The following is an 18,053-nucleotide window of genomic DNA, read 5'->3' as shown; positions in this document are numbered from 1 at the left end:
AGGGATCAAATATCTGAGCCTATGGGGGCATTTTCACTCAAACCCCTACAGTAAGTAACACAGAGATTAATCTTTTCTAAGTTAAATATTTGATTGGAGAGATTCTTCAGTCTGTGTCTAAGTCCTGATATACGAGAAAATTCAGTCCAAATACCCGCATCTTCTAAATTTCATATTACTAAATAAGAGTCAGTGCATATTGTTGAGAGCAAGAGGTACCTGTGCAAACACCATGACTGACATCTCTACTAAGGTAAAGGGCTCTGTCACTCATAACTAATGAACTATGCAAAAGGCAGAGATCACCCAGAAAGATAGAATAGAATGAGTACCAAATCAATGACACCTTTAAAAATCTTTTCTTCTGTCCTTTGTATCTGAAAGAAATGTGTATATATATATATATATATATATATATATATATATGCATTTGTTTATATGTAAAAACACATAATATACATATATAATTAAAGAAAGCATTCCACTAAACATTTGATAATTAAAAATTGATTTGAATCATTCCCTGAAAACAACAGGGCCTATAAAAAGCTACTGGACATTTTCCTCTGGCCATATCAGAGGCGGAATTAGACTGTCATAAATTTCACATCTTTTCTACTTGCAGAGAAGGAGAAAATGAATTAAAAGATGGCAGAAGCCACTTAAGTACAGTCAAGCCCTGTTCAGGTTCAGAAAAAAAATCACATCTATGTGATTGACATGAGAAGCTTCTCCAGGTAAAATTTTAGGTAGCAATAAGTCTCGCTTCTTGGGAGACCTGTTAAGGCTCAGAAGTCTCTCCCTGCAGCCTCAAAGCCTGTGTCCTGGCACTCTGTGATCTGTCCCAGTGTGGGTCTCTCAGTCCAAGGCCAGCACCCAGCTGATAAACAAGGAAGAAAATCCAGATTCTTGATTTACTGTGAAATAACTCTTCCCCTGGCTTTGATCTCTTTGTCTGCAAAAGGAAGGAATTGAATGGGCTATTTCTAATATTTCTGCTTATTCTAGAATCTTCATCAACAACTTGATTGTATTTGGAATCACCTAGGAGACCTCGCTGTGGGTGTACCTCTGAGAGATTCCTGGAGAGACTTAACTAAGGAAGGAGAAAGCTCACCTTAAATGTGGGCAGCACCAACCCATGGGTTGGAATCCTAGAATAAATAGGAGGAAGTGAGTAGAGAAATCATCTTACAAAGGAATTGATGGAAGAATCATGGCAGCAAGAGCTGAAGACAGCTCGTCTTCATACAGTTAGGAAGCACAGAGACATGAATACGGATGTTTACCTTACTTCCTCTTTTATCCTGTGCAGGTCCCCAAACCAAGGATTGAAGCCACCCAAAAGCAAGTGAGTCTTTCTACCTCAAGAGACCTAATCTAGATAATTTCTCAGAGGCATGCCCAGGGAATGAAGTTGACAGTCAATATTAACCAACACATAGAGATTCAACTTTTCAAAGGCTGAAGATGGATGAGAACCTAGAAAGTCAGTTGGCATTCATGACAGAAGGAAACCTAAGAAGTTCATGACATAAAGTCAATAGGTTTGAAGATAGTAATAATTGCCCTATGATGCAAAGGGTTGCGCTCTCTCTCTCTCTCTTTCTCTCTCTCTCTCTCTCTCTCTCTCTCTCTCTCTCTCTCACACACACACACACACACACACACACACACACACATACACCACACCACACCACACGGGTGGGGGGATCATAAGAACTGGGAGCATGAAGGTTCTGGAAACTCTGATGATGTGTGGAGTGTCTTTGGAAGGGTAGCTATAGACAACTCATGAAGTGAAAAGAGTGTGGAGTAGAATTAGGACCAGCCACATTTTCAGTGAGTTCTGCTGTGAATGTGGAATTGAGACAGTGGAGACAAGAAGTGGAATCAAGGAAAACCTCACTTTTCCAGAGGAGATTATCACAGTGCATTCATCCCCTTCCTCGGAATATGAAAAAGTGAAGGAGGGGAAAGGTGATGACTACAGAAGTCAATTCTTTGGGGATCATGGAAAATCAGGGTGATGGCACTCATTAATGAAGAGTGTGGACCAAGAGGCTGGACCCAAAGAAGAGTCTGAAAGGAAGGGAAGACATGGGAAAGCCTACCAGAAAAGTGCAAGGTAGAGGAGATTTAACAGAATGGGCAGGCTGTCCTTGCAAAAAAGATATCAATTGTGAGACTGGAGTTAACTCACTAGAACAGCGCGGAGAGATTGCCATGGAGTTTCTAGTGCTCATTTGGGAGCTGTGGTCTTCACTGTGATAACAGGGATCAGGACACTCCTTTTTCCTCATGGTGTGTGTAGTTGTTTGGATATAAGCATGGGATGGCGAGGTAGTGGCTGGATTTAACCAGGCAGGAATTTTGCAAGGTGAGTATAGGAAAAAAGGTCCAGAAAGGTTTTGCAAGGGACTGATCAATGATCATCATTGGTAGCATCTAAACCTGGTAAAGTGAGCTACTGGAGAGCAATGGATGCTGAGAGGCAAAGTCAGGGGCTGGAGGACTAAAGTCAGAAGGAAAAAAAAGTGTGTAGCCATCATAGGAGGCTAGACTCCTCACTGCACAGAAGGGCAGTAAGTGTCATAATCAGGGTGAAGGAAAGGCCATGGGGCCATGACACGTAGTCCTATGCTGACCCCACTTTCTGCTTTCCTGACCTTGTGTGTCATCTGTCCTTTTGGAGACCCACGAGCTGGCTTTCTAATGGGCATGATTTAAGGGAGTCTGCAGCAGACCTGTCACTGAAAATGTCCCCTCAGAGGCCTATATCTGGTTTTTGACATTTGCTATTAAAGCTTCTTTCTTCTCTTGCCTGCTGCTTTCCATAAGTGCTACCACCTAACCTATTAATTCCTTATCAATCATTTATGCATAGGTGTGATTTAGTGCTCAGAGCCTTTCAAGTAAGACAGCGGCTGGCTGCAATCAGCATTTAATAGGCAACAGGGCAGGACTTGAGAGGAACGACCCGCACGTGGGATCCTGTGAAGCAGGTTACAGGATAAGAAAGGCTATTTTCTGAGCACCTACTATGTGTCCACGAGCGTGGATGGGTGGTTCATTAGCAATGCCATTTTCCCCTCCTGTTTATAATAGGCAGGTTTGGAAAGAAATACTTGTTATTGGCCCAAGTTTGGTACTAATTAGAGGGGAAGCCAGGGTCTAGAACAGAGCTATGGAGCCTGGAAGAGTTCACATTGAAGGGGAAGCATGCAAACACCGAGGCCATCTTGATGGTAGTCACAATCCTAAGCCTCCAGCTCCCTACCTGCTGCTCGTGTGTTAGAGGAATGCCTGACTGCATTCTGCTTAGGAGTGTCCTCCTCGATGGTGTTTTTGCCTTCCTTTTTTCTTTTTTAAATAATAATTTAAATTTTTATTAGGTGTTCAATCACAGGGTAAACACCATGATTTGAGTTACTGTCACTCAGATCAATAGGAAAACATTTTCCTAGAGTGGGGCCCCTGGCAGGGGAGCCTCCAGCCTTCTCATCTTTCCAGAAGAGAAGGGGTTGGGTAAACAAAATGGACAAATTTCTTCAAAAACCCACAGTTAAAAGAGACAGAATGGGTATCCAAGGATTCTGGTGTGAGCCACACACACACACACACACACACACACACACACACACACACACACTCCCGCTTTATGCTCACCGAGCAACCTTGCCTTTGACCTGTGTGCTGCCATTTCTGAGGGCACTAGAGGAATCAGCACCAATGGCTGAAAACTGGCCTCCTGTTGGTAGAGTAGGAAGAGACTTCCAGCAAATGTAGGGGCCTGGGGGCTCTGCAGGGTCCTCCTACCCACCCCAAGTCCCTCATCCCTGGATTAGAGACAATGCAGAAAAAATGTGGCTAATATAGGGGAATATGTCATGGTTGAGAGACTGGGTAAGCCACGCCTCTTGTTCTCTGATGAAAGAAGGGACAGGCTTTCATGGACAACATAGCTTCAGATTTCTCAGCTAAAGCTCTCCAAGCTGTTGTAATTTCCCTGCATTCATATCCTGAGGGTAAAGTTAAATTCTAGTCTTTTTCATCAGCCTCTTATCATCCTCACGAGCACCCTGACCATGACCCAGTACTGCTACTCGAGCTACACCACCTTGGTAGTTACCCCCACAATGCTGCAGACCGTTAACATGAGTAGTCCACTGTCACCCTTGGTAGAAGCTTAAGGGAATACTCTAAGGAAAGTGAGGCTTTCTCCCTCCTACCCAGCCCTTCATGCAGTGAGGATGCTGCAAATACAAATACATATATAATGTATTTGTAATGTAAATGGCTAATACATATAATATATATATGTACATATATATATATACATACATACATTTCTCTCTACTTTATCCAAACAAAATGTTCTTCAAAGACAAAGCACCAGCTCAAAATCCAGCCATTGACAGAATGACTGACTCAGAGCCAGGCTTTAGCAACCACTTTCTGGAACAGAGGCTCCTACATGAAGATTCAGTCTTCTATTTCTCATGGACAGTTGAGGGCAGGAAATGCAATTGTAAGACAGATAAAGTCCAGGTCTTAAAGTATGAGGCCTTACAGGCCTCACAGAGGCACCAGACAATAAGAAAGAAGTTACAAAGGGATGTGCTGTGCTGGCTGGTGCTAAAGGCGCTGAAGAAAAATAAAATAAAAGAGCACAGGGAGAGCCGTCATGGGACCAGGCTTCTCTGGGGGTGACACCTGCGGCTGCTGGCCTGCTGGCCCTAGATCTGGTGCTGGAGTGAAGGGCACTTGGTTCTTGTGGTGGTGCTGCAGTAGCTGGGGGATCAAGACAGCCTATCCTATTCAGCCACAGGAGACGATCTCATTGTAGAAATTCAGCACTAATCTGTCAAGGAGCTCCCTCGGAAAATCCTGGGAATAAAAGAATGGGTGCCAAAGCCTCCAGTGACGCCCCAGCCCTCTCTGTGATGCACAGGCCTGCTGCAGTGCCTAAAGGAGTCAGTTCTGTCCTCCAGGTACAGACAGTGGGTCTTTTGACCATTGCAATTCTGCTGGCCAACTCAATCCCAGCACGAGAAAGGAGTTTATACATAATTAAAAGGAAAGGTACAAGGTCAGGCGGCTGATCTCAGTTCTGTAACATATTGCCTGTACTACCTTAGACAGTTCACTGAAACTTCACAGAAATAGAAGTAATTAAGTGGTCACATTGTTGAACTTAGCAAAGGCACACACGCACACATACGTATGTCTATGTGTCTGTATGGTGTGTGACCACATGTATGCACAAGTATACCTGTGCACTCGCTCAGAATCCAGAAGACGATCTTGATTTATCACTGTCTACCTCGTTCCTTTGAGACAATGCCTCTCCCTGAGCCTGATTGCCATCTAACTGGTTGCCATTCAGCCCTGACAATCCTCCTGTCTCTGCAGCCCCCATGGTCCCGGGGTGACTAATGAGTGGAGTCATGCCTTGTTTTCTGTGCATGTGCTGGGGATAGGAACTCACATCCCCACACCTCTATAGCGAGTGTTCTTACGCACTGAGCCATCTGCTGAGGCCCTCAGATGTGAAATTTTAATAGGACTAAAGGAAGAACTGAAGGGAAGTAACCCTGGGAGATAATGTATGTTTCCTTCTTCAACTGCTGCAAAATCTTCCCCATTACACCATTTATCCCATGCTTGAAACCAGGAACTGGAGGCCCAGAGAGGTTAAGTGGCCCCACTAAAGGGGCACAGCTAGGCAGAGGCAAGAACTATGTTCAAATTCGTAGTCTCTCCCCGAGTCTTCATCCTCCTGCATGCAGGTAGTTATTCCAACCCTGGGATGGATTCCGTTCACTAGTCTTCTCACCTTAACTTGTGATAAGTCCCTCCCCAAAAGTTCCCACTCAGCACCTGATATAAAAACTAAACACTAGCCTCAGGTCAGTCCTGCCCTCCAACATGTCTACTCTGGCATGAATCTGCCTGTTGGCTGCATCTCCACCATGTCTGACACATGGTCGGTGCCTGGGAAGCATGGTACAATCTGCCTCCCTCTTTTCCTACTCCCAGCTGTTGTCTCTCTTCTAGCTGTGGGGTAGGGTCACAGCTGAGCTGCCATTAAGCAGCACTCTGCACCCCCAGACAGTACTACCTGTCTCCCCCTTAACCTTCTGGGGGCCCTGGATGTCCCTGGTGCTTAGTTAATAACCTCAAAAGGAGCAGATTGAGCAAAGTGACATCTGCCATCCTCCTCATCCTGCCCCACGCACAAGTGGACCAATCATTTGGGAACACACTGGGAGAATCTCATCTTGCACAATATCAGTTCAGAGTCAAAAGAAAGCATCCTACACATAGAGGACTAGTTATAACAGAGGCCAGATGATCCCCTGGGTAGCTAAGCCACATGGTGAGTGAAGCTGCTTTTCACTGGGTAAGAACTGCATGAAGGAAAGAAAAGGGGTTTAAGAAAACTTTCCTGCCTTGGACCTGGATTCTTTCCTCATCTCGAAGGAGCTACGAGGTGCTTTGTTAAAAAAAAAATACAACAATCGCAGTGGGTTTTTTATCCTACTGCACATACTGGCTTTGGGGGAGCCTAGGCAGTTTGGATGCTCACCTTAGGAGACCTGGATAGAGGTGGGCGGTCCTTGGGCTTCCCACAGGTCAGGGAACCCTGATTGCTCTTCGAGCAGATGAGGGAGGATGACTTGATCGGGGGAGGGGGAGGGAAATGGGAGGCGGTGGCGGGGAGGAGGCAGAAATCCTTAATAAATAAATAAATTAAAAAAAATACAACAAAATGAATGACTCTCCAAAGGGCAGGGAGTAGAAACAACTGCCCAGAGCCCCAGAGAGAAAGCACAGCTTCTGTGATCTTCCTTTCAACTAACCTTTTGCAAGGGCCGATTCTCCAGCTTCCTGTGTCACTCAAGAACAAGGAAACTAGAACATTTCTGAGTGAAGCTGAGAGAGTATGGTCAATAAAACCAACTGGCCTGGGTTCAAATACAGGTTCTTCTTTCTGTGTGATCTTTAGGAAAATCAGAAACAGTGCCTTAGTATTTCTTCCTATAAAACAGGAAGAACAATAGCACTAGGCTCAAAGGCAATTGTGCAGACCGGTCAGTATTCATACAAGAAGTATTGGAGCCATTGCCTGGTGGGAATTCATGCTAGCAACAACTGTGCTCCTGAAGAGTAAGCAAAGGAGCACCTGGGGATTCAGCTGGTGATTTAGGAACCCGGGACACCCTAAACAACTCCCACAAACATAGTTGCCACTCCCTAGGCATCCTACCTTGTCACTGGCAGGGCCTTCATAGGCTGGCAGCCTGACCTGACTCCAGAGGGAGATGTCAAACTTCAAATGTGAGAAAGCTCCTTCACTGATGGGGAATCCCTTTAGCACTTTCTGACCTTAAGAACTCAGAAGAGGGCAGCGCAGTTGAAGACACATGAGCCAAGTGTCATCTCTTCCCAATAATCACATAGCCCCCAGATATCAATGACCTTCCAGGATACCCGCATTACAGAGTTTGAAGATGTCAAGTGGGCTTCTATGGTCTCTCTGTCTAATGCGGTCCCCAGAGGCCCACAGGACCCTCCTGGGAAATCAAAGAAGCACTGTGAAAGTGAACGTGCAGACAGAGGTCACCTGCCCAATGTCTCCCGGGCCTCTGGCCACAGAGAAGGCTGATGCTGGGGATTCCAACAAGGCCTGGCAACTCTGTCCAGGGTATGTGTTCCTTCCCTCTGGGTTCCTAAGGAGAGCAGCTGCCTTCCATTCTCACTACATTAAGCTGATAAAATACGAATTAAAAAGGGAATGACAAGGATGGGGAGAAGGGGACAGCGCAGTCTTACTTTGCATGTTAATCATTCAGGCACTGTGCCTGAGACCATTTTTAATAAGTGATGGATTGATAGTGTTTTCTGCCTCAGCCCCTACACAGTTTCTAGCAGGCTCTATCAACAACACCTGGTCCTTCTTCCAGAAGGCTCCACTCTGCCCCTCCCTCAGATAGAGGGTGACCCAGGAAGAAATCCATGTCCTGGCTGTACTTTCCTAACTTCTTATAAGTTGAATTCAGAAGAACATCCCCAACTACACCAAGACAACCCCTCTCAGGGATAGGGTGTTCCTGGGAGCTATGGATCTTACCTCTATCATTCCAATGATCCATTTAGAAGGACACCAACAGGTTCTCAAGATGAGGGTGACCCCTATTCACACCCTGTCCTAATGAAGATAGACACTTTTGGGGAGGCCGGGGAACTTCCCATGAAGCTTCTGCCTCAGCTGTCAGCCCAGACTCCTTTGAAGCACCCCAAGAACAAGCTCAGTAAGAAGGTGGGCGGTCAGGGCTGAAGAAGACAGCTTAATGTCCTTGTAGAGGACCTGAGTTCTGTTCCTAGCACCCATCGGGTGGCTATAACTCCAGACCCAGGGATCTGACACCCTCCTCTGGCCACCACGAGCATCTGCTGTTTTAAGTCTCCATGCAGAAACTAGCATCTTCTTGAACATAGTCAACAGTTCAGAGAGGCAGCAACTCTCTGCCACATGCCACATGAGAGGAAACAGAAGCTCAGAAAGATGAAGTGATTTTCCCCAGGCTACTCCATGACTAGGTGGCAGAGCCAGGAGGCTACTTCTGCTGAGCAGGGCTTCAGAGAGTTGCCACGTGCTCAACACACATGGCAGAAGATGCAGAGCCAGAGGAGAAAGTCAGAACACAGGGACTGGTCAGCCAGGCTTCGCAGTTGTACCTCATCTGGAGCTTGCAAGGAACAGAAACTGGCAGCATTCAAAGCAGATGAAAAGCAAACCTTCCTCAAATTGTTTTATTGAAAGCCAGACTCCTGACTGTTTGAAGCTGCTTGATTTTTGGCAACTCTTTTTCATGTTCTCCATTGCTGTTTATAAACAACCCTGTCTGATAAGGGGAGCATGCCTTTGTTTGGGCGCCCATCTGAAGATGCTCAAGGGACCTCCATCTCCCCTGCCCTGCTGGTGACTCCAGAGCTTTAAAGGCTAGATCTTGAAAGAGTGAAGGGTGTGCACCCTCAGCTGGAAGCAGGCAAAGGGTTCTGTGCTGATCTGCACCTAAAGTAGATACAGATGAAGTCTTTTGCTTTTATAGTGAGTTTCACCAGCATTAAACTTCATTTATATCTCTATAAATATATATGGCTTTGAACGGGAGGTTTGATGGCTGACTTTATAAGTTCCATCTCTCTGTGGTGCAACCTGGGTTACTGTGAGGAGAAATCCCCTTGGTCCATGGCACCGGCCTCTACCCTTTTCAACACACAGTCATTTGCAAGGCCCGCATCTGCTATTCAGGACTCTGCCCAGCTGGACACCCACACCTTCCAACACAGGACAAACACTAACTCTTTGGCCTTGGGGCTGCCAGCTTCTCTGCCTGTCTGCACTTTCACCCCTGTTCATAGCTGGCCAGCTGTCAGAGGAGGTAGAAAGGGGATGGTACTGTCAGCTGACTCCCCCCCCCCGGCCCCTTGGGCAGTCACCACTGCTGACCTCAGCACTGACAAATCCACAGGGGACTAGGGAGGACACTTGCACAGGACAGGCAGGCAAACCCTGGCTTATTAAAGTGTATGTTCTACAGAAATCTGTTTAGATAAATAGTCTATCCACACCATCGCCAGCGCTCAGCAGCTACGTGGTTCACATTCCTCCATCAGACAGGCAGCGGCTTCTTTCCCGATGCACTTGAGGAGATAAATTCAAGGTAATCTATATAAACCCAAGGCTTTGAAATTGCACACCGTCAAAAAAATTCAAACAATTACTTGAGCCCAGCCAGGAGATGGCCGCTAGATGTTCTTCTTATGGAAACCATAATTATAAAGGAAGGGAAATGTTTCATAAATAAAACTCAGAATGGTAGACGAACCTGGAGGGAGGGGTAAAGGAATAAGAAAGTAAGCCAAACGTTTGGAGACTTCAGTGCCCATTCCACTGTCTCCAAGTGTCTCCTTAAGGTTTGAATCAATTTCACTCTGGTACAATTTCTACATAATTAATTGTCAAAAGGCATCTCTTAGATATTTTTAAAATATCAACCTATCAGGTTTCTTTGATGCTAAAGGGTAGGGGGAAAAAGAGTCCAACGCATACTCCTAAAATTAAGGTAATATAAACCAAGGGCAGCCCAACCCATTAGCACTTGAGGATATAAAATCCAGGTCAGCCAAGATAATTGTTCGCTTGTTAAGATGCCAAGTACCCAGGACCTGCGCCCAGTCTGTGGGCTACGTTAAATCCCAAGTGACACCATGGTTCTTAAGGGACATGCTCCATATCAGCACTGTCCTAGGCACTGGGACTTGTTCCTTAATTCTTATAGATAACATGATGGTGTCTGTAGTTTTGGGAGGCTGAAGGAGATGAGGACCTTGGTAAAGAATGTCAAACTATAATAGATTCAGTAATTACCCAAGGTCAGTATATAATAGAGCAGTAACTTAGTTAAGTTTCCAGATCTTGGGTTTCTTGTTGCTTTATGTGCATGTGCATTTACACATGTATACAGCTGTTCACATCTGCATGTATGTGCATGTGTGTGTGAAATCCAGAGGTTGACAAGGAATGTTTTTCTCAATTTCTCCCCACCTTTTTTTTGGAGACTGGGCTAAAACTTGCTTATTTGGGTGGAATGACTGTTGTGAGCCCCAGAGATCCTCCTGCTTTACTCCCCAGGGTTGGAATTGAACATGCCATGGGGTGAATATGTCACTGTGCCCTACTTTTTACATGGATGCTTTGGAATTAATTCAGGTTCTTATTTTTACACAGAGTGACCCCTCTTCTCCAGCTCCTGAAAGGTATAGCCCAGGCTAGACTACAACTTATGATCCCCCTGCCTTTACCTCACCAGCATTTACCTCTTAGTGTATGTCCCCATAGGCTTTGTTCTGTTGGTTCTGCATATGTGTAACCCATGGTGAAAGAAAGTAGAGGTAAGACAAGCTAGAGAAGAATATGAGCTTCATGGTTCGAACCAGCCCTGTGCCCACTATCCATGTGGCCTCGGGCAAGGCTAACCTCTTTGACCCTCTCAGCTCTGTGCATTTCATCCGTACATTCTCTTTCATGATCACCATAAGGATTTGTTTGGGGTTCCCCTCCCCCTTTCACTTGGCTGGTAAAGGTTTTCCCTCCTGCTCTGACTCCAGGGTTGCAAGGATTTAAATGAGAGAATTATCATGCAACATTATCACAGTGAGCCTCCCAGAGCAACTTCAGCCTGAGAGTGGATGAACTTAAAACTGTGAGAACCAAGAGAGATAGCACACTGCAGGGCCTGGGCCAGAGCCAAGCGAACCATGACTACTCCATAAATCATGGCTGTTATTTCTAAAAGGGGGAACACACGTGGAAGCTCTTGTGCTTAAGCTGAACAAGTCATCTGAGGCCACAATTGCCTCAATTTCCCCACCTGCAAAGTGGGAATAAAAATATCTATCATCATGTTTAGCAAACAAATAATATGAAGTATTAAAGGTATTTACTAATGGTAATAATACAAACATCTATTACGGGCATTCTCTGTGCCAAGTACCTGGCTAATATTCATAGTTAATACTCAATGACTGTTGGCTAGCATTATAATTAGCCAATAGAAAGATTCAAGCAGCTAGGGCCTAGACATGAAAACTTGTTAGTTAAGTTTGAATCACAGGCCAAATTCCAGCTCAGAGGTTTTGCTAAGATGCCATCAGACATCCTGGTTGCTACTGTCCTAGAATCAATGTTCCATGGGTCTTCTATTTCTTTTGCACCATATAGCATGATGGGGCATGTCAACATTAAGAGCTCCATGCCCACCTCCTGGGTCTGGATAATGGTCTTTTACTGAATCATCTATAGTCGATCCATGAACTGCTATTAAGCCAAGTAAGCTTGGAGGTGTCCTTCCCAAAAGAAAGAGGCCCTGAATGATCAGGGTAGAGCCCTTCAGAATACTGCAGTGAGTCTGTGGACTCATCTGTGTCAGAAACCCTTCTGTCATTAGGACCTTTGTCTTAAACATTACAGCCCAAAGACAGCCTCACTGAGGCTGGGGATTATACCTCTTCCTGCCTCCTAGAACCTTCCTGTGATATAGTTGGGGCACTTCATGGGGAATAGAGATTTAGGATTCCAGTCTTAAATCACTTAAGACTGTCTTTGTTGTATATATCAACAATGAATGAAAGTTTAAGCACGGGACAGACCTGGGTCATTCATATGCACTGACTTTATGTAGTCTTTTCAATTTGCTTCAAGGGAAGCACCTGTTTAGACTTATGAGGAAGAACGATTTTAATTCGTATCCACATTCTGACCAGGAAGTTGCCCTACTCATTATCTGGAAGATTAAGACAGAGGCAGCTGGCAAAAACAACCTTAGTGTTCATACGCAGATAAATGGTGGTTTGTATACGGAGCTGAATATTTCTCTGTTGTAAAAGGAAGGAAAGTCTGATGCCTGCTGTAAAATGGATGGATTTTTAATTTATCATGCAGGAAGGCCAGAGAGATAGCAGAGTGGGTAAAAGTACTCAGCCTAGTGACCTGAGTTCCTAGGAACTCATATTGAAAAACTGGATGGGGTGATATGTATCTGCAATCACAAAATTCCTATGACAAGATGGGAGGTAGAGATAAGAGAACCACTCAGAAGCCTGAGGCCAGCTAGTTATCCCAGAGTATGCAATATGACAGAAACAAAGAGACCCTGCCTCAAAAACAAGGTGGGAGAAGAAAACTTAATCATAATATTTGTCCTCTGGCCTCCATATGTGCACTATAAAATGTGTGTTCAAGCATGTGTACACATGCATACACACATACACATATACCATATACACGTGATAATTTATAAGAGTGGGATACAAAAGGATAAAACTGGATGATTCTGTCTGTATGTGTGCTAGATCAGACTTACAGAGACAGAAAGCAGAGTGATGGTTGGCGGAGGCTGGGAAAGAAGATGAAAGTTATTATTGGAGTTCCAGTTTGGGGAGATGAAATGGTGTGAATGTGGAAGGTGGTTACACACTGTGTGAAAGCTCTTTATCCCACTAAATTGGAGACACCAAAAAGACAAAAAAAAAAAAAACCAAATTGGGGGAAATAAAAAGAAAGAAAAAGAACATGGCTATTGAAGTCTGCTTGCCAACTGACGTACTCGTTATTCCCTTTGGTCAAGATGTATCAACACAGTTCTTCTAGCCAAAAATAGCATTCAAGACAAAGCTTTAATGAGTCTCGCATGTGGTTGGAAATAAATTAGAAACAACTATATCACAATCACTCTTACCATGCTCTTAGGTAAGCAATACTACCACTTCATCTTTATCAGTGAAAATCAAGACTAAGATGAAGCAATGAAGATTTCTGCCAAGTCATCCACTCCAATTGGCTTTTGAAATTTTGGAATAGTCTCTCTAGATGTTAGGAAGTCTGCCCTTTGTCCATCTTTTAGTTTGCCATGACTGTGTAGCTTAGCAACTTATACTTCCCATTGTATAACTTATACTCTCTAATCTAGGAGAGATGACCCAGGTCCCTTCCTGTAGAAGATCTGGCTTGACCCATCCTCTGAGGAAGAAGAATACAGAGGACAATATCCTGAAAGAGGGCACTGTAGGAAAATCTCCAAATAGAGGGAAGCAGAGGACATGCCTATCCGCTGGCCATGGACATGGATTTGTGATCCACACAGACAAATTTTGAGGACTTCTGTTTGTTGTTTCATTGGGCAGATAATTCTGTCTTAGTTGAAGACCGCAGGCTCAATTGGATACACTACCTCAATCTAGGGGTCGTCAGAGTAGAGATAGGGTAAAAGAGAATTGGCAAGATGTCTTGATACCACACATAAAAACACACAAAAATGCTAGGCGGTGATAGCACATGCCTTTAACCCCAGCACTAAGGGAGGCAGAGGCAGGTTGATCTCTGTGAGTTCAAGGCCAGCCTCATCTACAGAGTGAGTTTCAGGACAGTCAGAGATACACAGAGAAATCCTGTCTCAGAAAAATGAAAAAAAAACCCGCAAGCATACAAATGTATTCAACAAAGCCACCAAAACCTTCTGATTACTCCACTACTTCTTAATGATAAATAGGAAACTATACATATTACTGGAGCACGCAGCTTAGAGATGGAAGCAAATTGAATGGAGGGTCCTTGGGTAGTGCTATCGTGATACACGAAGTCACCATACAGTTCCTGGTTTTAAAGTTACTCATAAATAAAGAGGCTAAGCATATACCTCCCCGACCCCAGGCCTTTGTGGATGGAACAGGATTTTAGGGTGTAAAGACTGTCACTGTGAACTAGCTCTCTTTTTTTCTTTCTCTGCTAAGGTCATGTGGGCTAGTCTTTCCTCAGATCACTCTTTAGACCAGATGGAGTAACTCATGGCCAGGCACCTGAAACTTAATTCCATATTTCTAATAACTATTTCAGCATCATATTCATGAGTTGAATCATCAAATAAACTCAGATCAGCTCAAAGGCAGGAACCTGCAAGGTCTTCTGAGGAGACTTAATTGTTGCCTTCCACACACACAATTGGAATGACCATTTTCTAACATTATTACAAAAAGGGACTATACCCCAGGCATCCCTCACCTTTTCTGCCATACATCTAGAATCAGTCGCCTTAGAACCTGAGATGTCCGCATAACACATAACACATGGAATGCAATCATTATATTTCTACTGCATGGTACAGAAGTTTCAGCTATGATGTTAGTAGTCAACAGGCAAAGGGACTATGGAAAAGAAGGTTGATTAGGAAGAAGCATGCAGGAATATATTTTGTCTGGGGTAGAGATCAAGTGTTCATTTTGACACAGCTGTCAAAACTTACCTTGTTTTGACAAAAATCCAAACAGTTACCTTCTGTCCATTTCATTATGTGCAAATTATATTTCAATTTTTAAAAGTTATGGTTACCTATTTGGAGTAAAGATGGTCACTTACAGTGATGGAGAAGAAAGCAGGATGCTTACTTTATCCTTCCTCCCATCTTTTCCTGGCATGTTTTATCTTTTGTCTCTCTAGATCTTAGAGGCAGCCTAGCAGAATTTCTTCTGTTCAGTGAGGGAGAGACAGATGTGAGAATACAGTAGCTTTCTATCCAGAATCCTAGCAGGGATGAGAGTAGGGGCATCTAGAGAGGTAGAGGCTTGGTACATGCAATGAGTCTGTGCCATTCCCTACTCCTTTAGGTGCTAGAAGCTCGACCATTTCCTGGTTGTTGGTCATCTCCCTTATATCCCAAACCACAAAGGACTCTATGAAGATGGCCTTGTGAAAATTCACATTACAGAGAAAGTGAACATCCAAAGCCCAGACATCTATGACAATGAGCTCTAGGAAAAGCCTGGGATTCTGGGGTAAGGGGAATGTGGCCATCAGGCATATGACTTCAGTTCAGCCTGGAGGCCATCAGCCCAGGGGACTCTTCACTATCAGCACAGAGTACTCCTCACCTGGCTTATGGGCAACAGCAACACCTTGAAGCTGTATGGTTGATTCTCATCACTTCCCAGGAAGCGCCCACTGCTTCTCAATGAATCTGCTAACAAGCTTTGCTTGCACAGTGTCTGCAGGGTGGCAATCCCCTCTCACGCTCTCATACACGAGCACTTCGGCACCTACAGGTGATGAGAGCAGAAGCTCTGTTTCTGCTTTTGCCACTCTCCGGCCCAATGCTTTAAAAACAACGGACCAATAATATCACTGAAGACTTTTTCCAGAGAGAATTTAAGGGCATTAATCAGATAATGGTGACATCAGTAACAAACACAGCTTTAAGATAGGGTCCACTGCAAGGGCATGATTTTTTGTTTTGTTCTGTTTTTGCTTTAAGCATCCAGGGATGTGTCATGCAGAAATCCATCCACTTACTGATCCAAACTAGGGGCCTGTGAAGGCAAGGGTGGAGTACGAATGAGTCAGTGCTGGTTTCTGATTCTCTCAGCTTGTCTGTTTCAATCCTTTTTCTACTGTTACAACCTCTGCCATCACTGCCCCTCCACACACACAATCTGCTTGCTGTCATTCATTCTAAAGACACGCTGAAGTTTCTAGATCTGATGCTAATAATGATGGGGGGGTACCATTTCTCTCAGAACTCTCTCTCACCTAGAAGGTTCCCACAATCCAAAACAGAGAGCATTTTCCTCATCTTGGAGGGAAGCCCGGGATTTGGATTAAAAGCTAACAGAAGGCATCACAAGAAGGTCCATGTGCAACTCCACCTGCCCACCCCTCCCCCACCTCAGCATGAATAAAGGTGACCAGAACCTCTAAGAGTTACAGGCCAACCAAGTAGAGACTTTATCTTACAAGAAGCTGCCCATCCCTTGTGGGATACTGACTCCTTGGGAACTTTGGTGACTAAAGCAAACCTCCAGTGACACTTGTTGAGTTGTTTCCTGCAGTAGGTTTGGGTAGAACTGGAGGACATGGGGGCAGGCAGGTAGTACCTCCAATGAAAAGGCAAGACAAGTAGAAGAGAGAAAGAGAGGGAGTGGGGAGAATGGGAGGAAGAAGGAGAGACAGGCAAGAAGCAGAGAAAGGGGAAGACATGGGGGCGGGGAAGAGAATGAATGAAAGGCAATAGAACATAGTAATGGCAAGTTCCCAGCTGCGGAGGCCCTGAGTGGGAGTTGGAGGAGAGACTCCCACTTTGGGGCCAGTCAATGTTTGCTCCTGAGTCTCTAGATGAGTGGAGATAGAGCCTTTCCCCTGTGTTGTGTTTCATTGACAAATCCCTCAGAAAATAGAGGAGAGCAGACTTTTTCCCTCTTTCCAACCAAGGATGACAGAGAAGTGGATGGTACCTCCTGCCTGCTTGCAAAAATAGTATAATCCACACCAGCCAGCCCCTGACAGGCTGAACATTTTCCTAGAAGCATGAAATTGGAGACCTCAGCCCCAAATTACCCCCAGGCTGGGGCTAACCTGTTGCACCTGCCCACCCATGAATCCACACCGGGAAAGAAAGCAAAGGTCAGGTTAAGCTCTCACCACAAGCAAAAACCCAGGTAATCCTGGGGAAAACAACATTTTAAAATATCACCTTGTCTCCAAGCTCCCTCCCAGAAGCACAACTTTTAACTCTGCCTCCACTCCTTCCCTCCCCCCACCCCCAGGCTAGCTCTGTAACACTTTCCCACCACCTGCAACTGGTTAGGAAAGAGTTAATTAAGGAAGATCCACGACTCATTTTCCCAAACCCTCCCTCTCGTCTACATATAAAAAGGACAGGCTCACACGGAGACTAACACAATTACAAGCCTGCTAGCTCCGACCTCACCTGTCTTATGCAACAGTGCACACACATACATTTGCTCAGGCTCACTCCCAAGGCCAAGGTCCACATCCCCCCTCTAATTCGGCAGACAGTTTTGCGCCTTTCTCCTTTCTTTTTTTTTCCCCCTATGCAGAACCCAGCTTTACAGACAGCCGAAAGAGATGTAACCTTACTGCCAACCGCCTTGCAAGAACAGACAGAACAAAAATGCAGCTAGTCGCTCTCCGTGGTGCTGAAATCTCGCTAGCCAGGAACCCGAGAAGGAGCGCAGTGCTCTGGACTTACCCAGGTTGGGGGGGTGGGGGGGGGAGAGCGAAAGGAGCTTCCTGGGCTGAGAGAATTCTTGTCTGTTCGGGCTGGAGCCAGCTGATGCGCTCACTTAGAGCGCCCACCTCTCTCCCTCTCTTCCCTTCCTCTTTTTTTTGAGAGGGAGAGAGAAGGCTTCACGAAAGAAATACAACCCAACTGCTGGTAGGTCTACCGGTGGAAGGAGAGAAGAGGCAACCAAATAAGACCAAAAAGTCTGATGGCTTTACTCCACTAGTGGTAATTCCTTGGGTCAGGGAGGACCCCGTCTTCTTTCCCAGTCTGAGGCTGCTCCAGCTCTGTCTCTGCGTGTTGAGCCCACAGCCTTAGCACAGTCGGTCGGTTCCTGCCTCTGACGTGAACGAGATGAGGAAGCCTGGGACCGTTCTGCTGTCTTTCGCAAGCTCTCTCTTTTCCCCTCTT

At 45.1% G+C, this 18,053-nt stretch overlaps 1 protein-coding gene across 1 annotated transcript in view; it reads right to left on the bottom strand.

The window, feature by feature from the left end:
• Positions 1–18,053, bottom strand: part of Tnr (tenascin R) — a 403,177-nt gene extending 385,124 nt beyond the window's left edge. The window contains exon 1 of the mRNA XM_075988361.1: positions 17,610–18,053. The gene's annotated coding sequence lies outside the window, so the exon portion shown is untranslated. The remainder of the gene's footprint in view (positions 1–17,609) is intronic.

This window comes from Microtus pennsylvanicus, chromosome 10 (genome assembly GCF_037038515.1).
Source record: "Microtus pennsylvanicus isolate mMicPen1 chromosome 10, mMicPen1.hap1, whole genome shotgun sequence".
NCBI lineage: Eukaryota > Metazoa > Chordata > Mammalia > Rodentia > Cricetidae > Microtus > Microtus pennsylvanicus.
The sequence above is the reverse complement of the archived record's forward strand: the minus strand, read 5'-3'. Positions and strand labels throughout refer to the sequence as shown.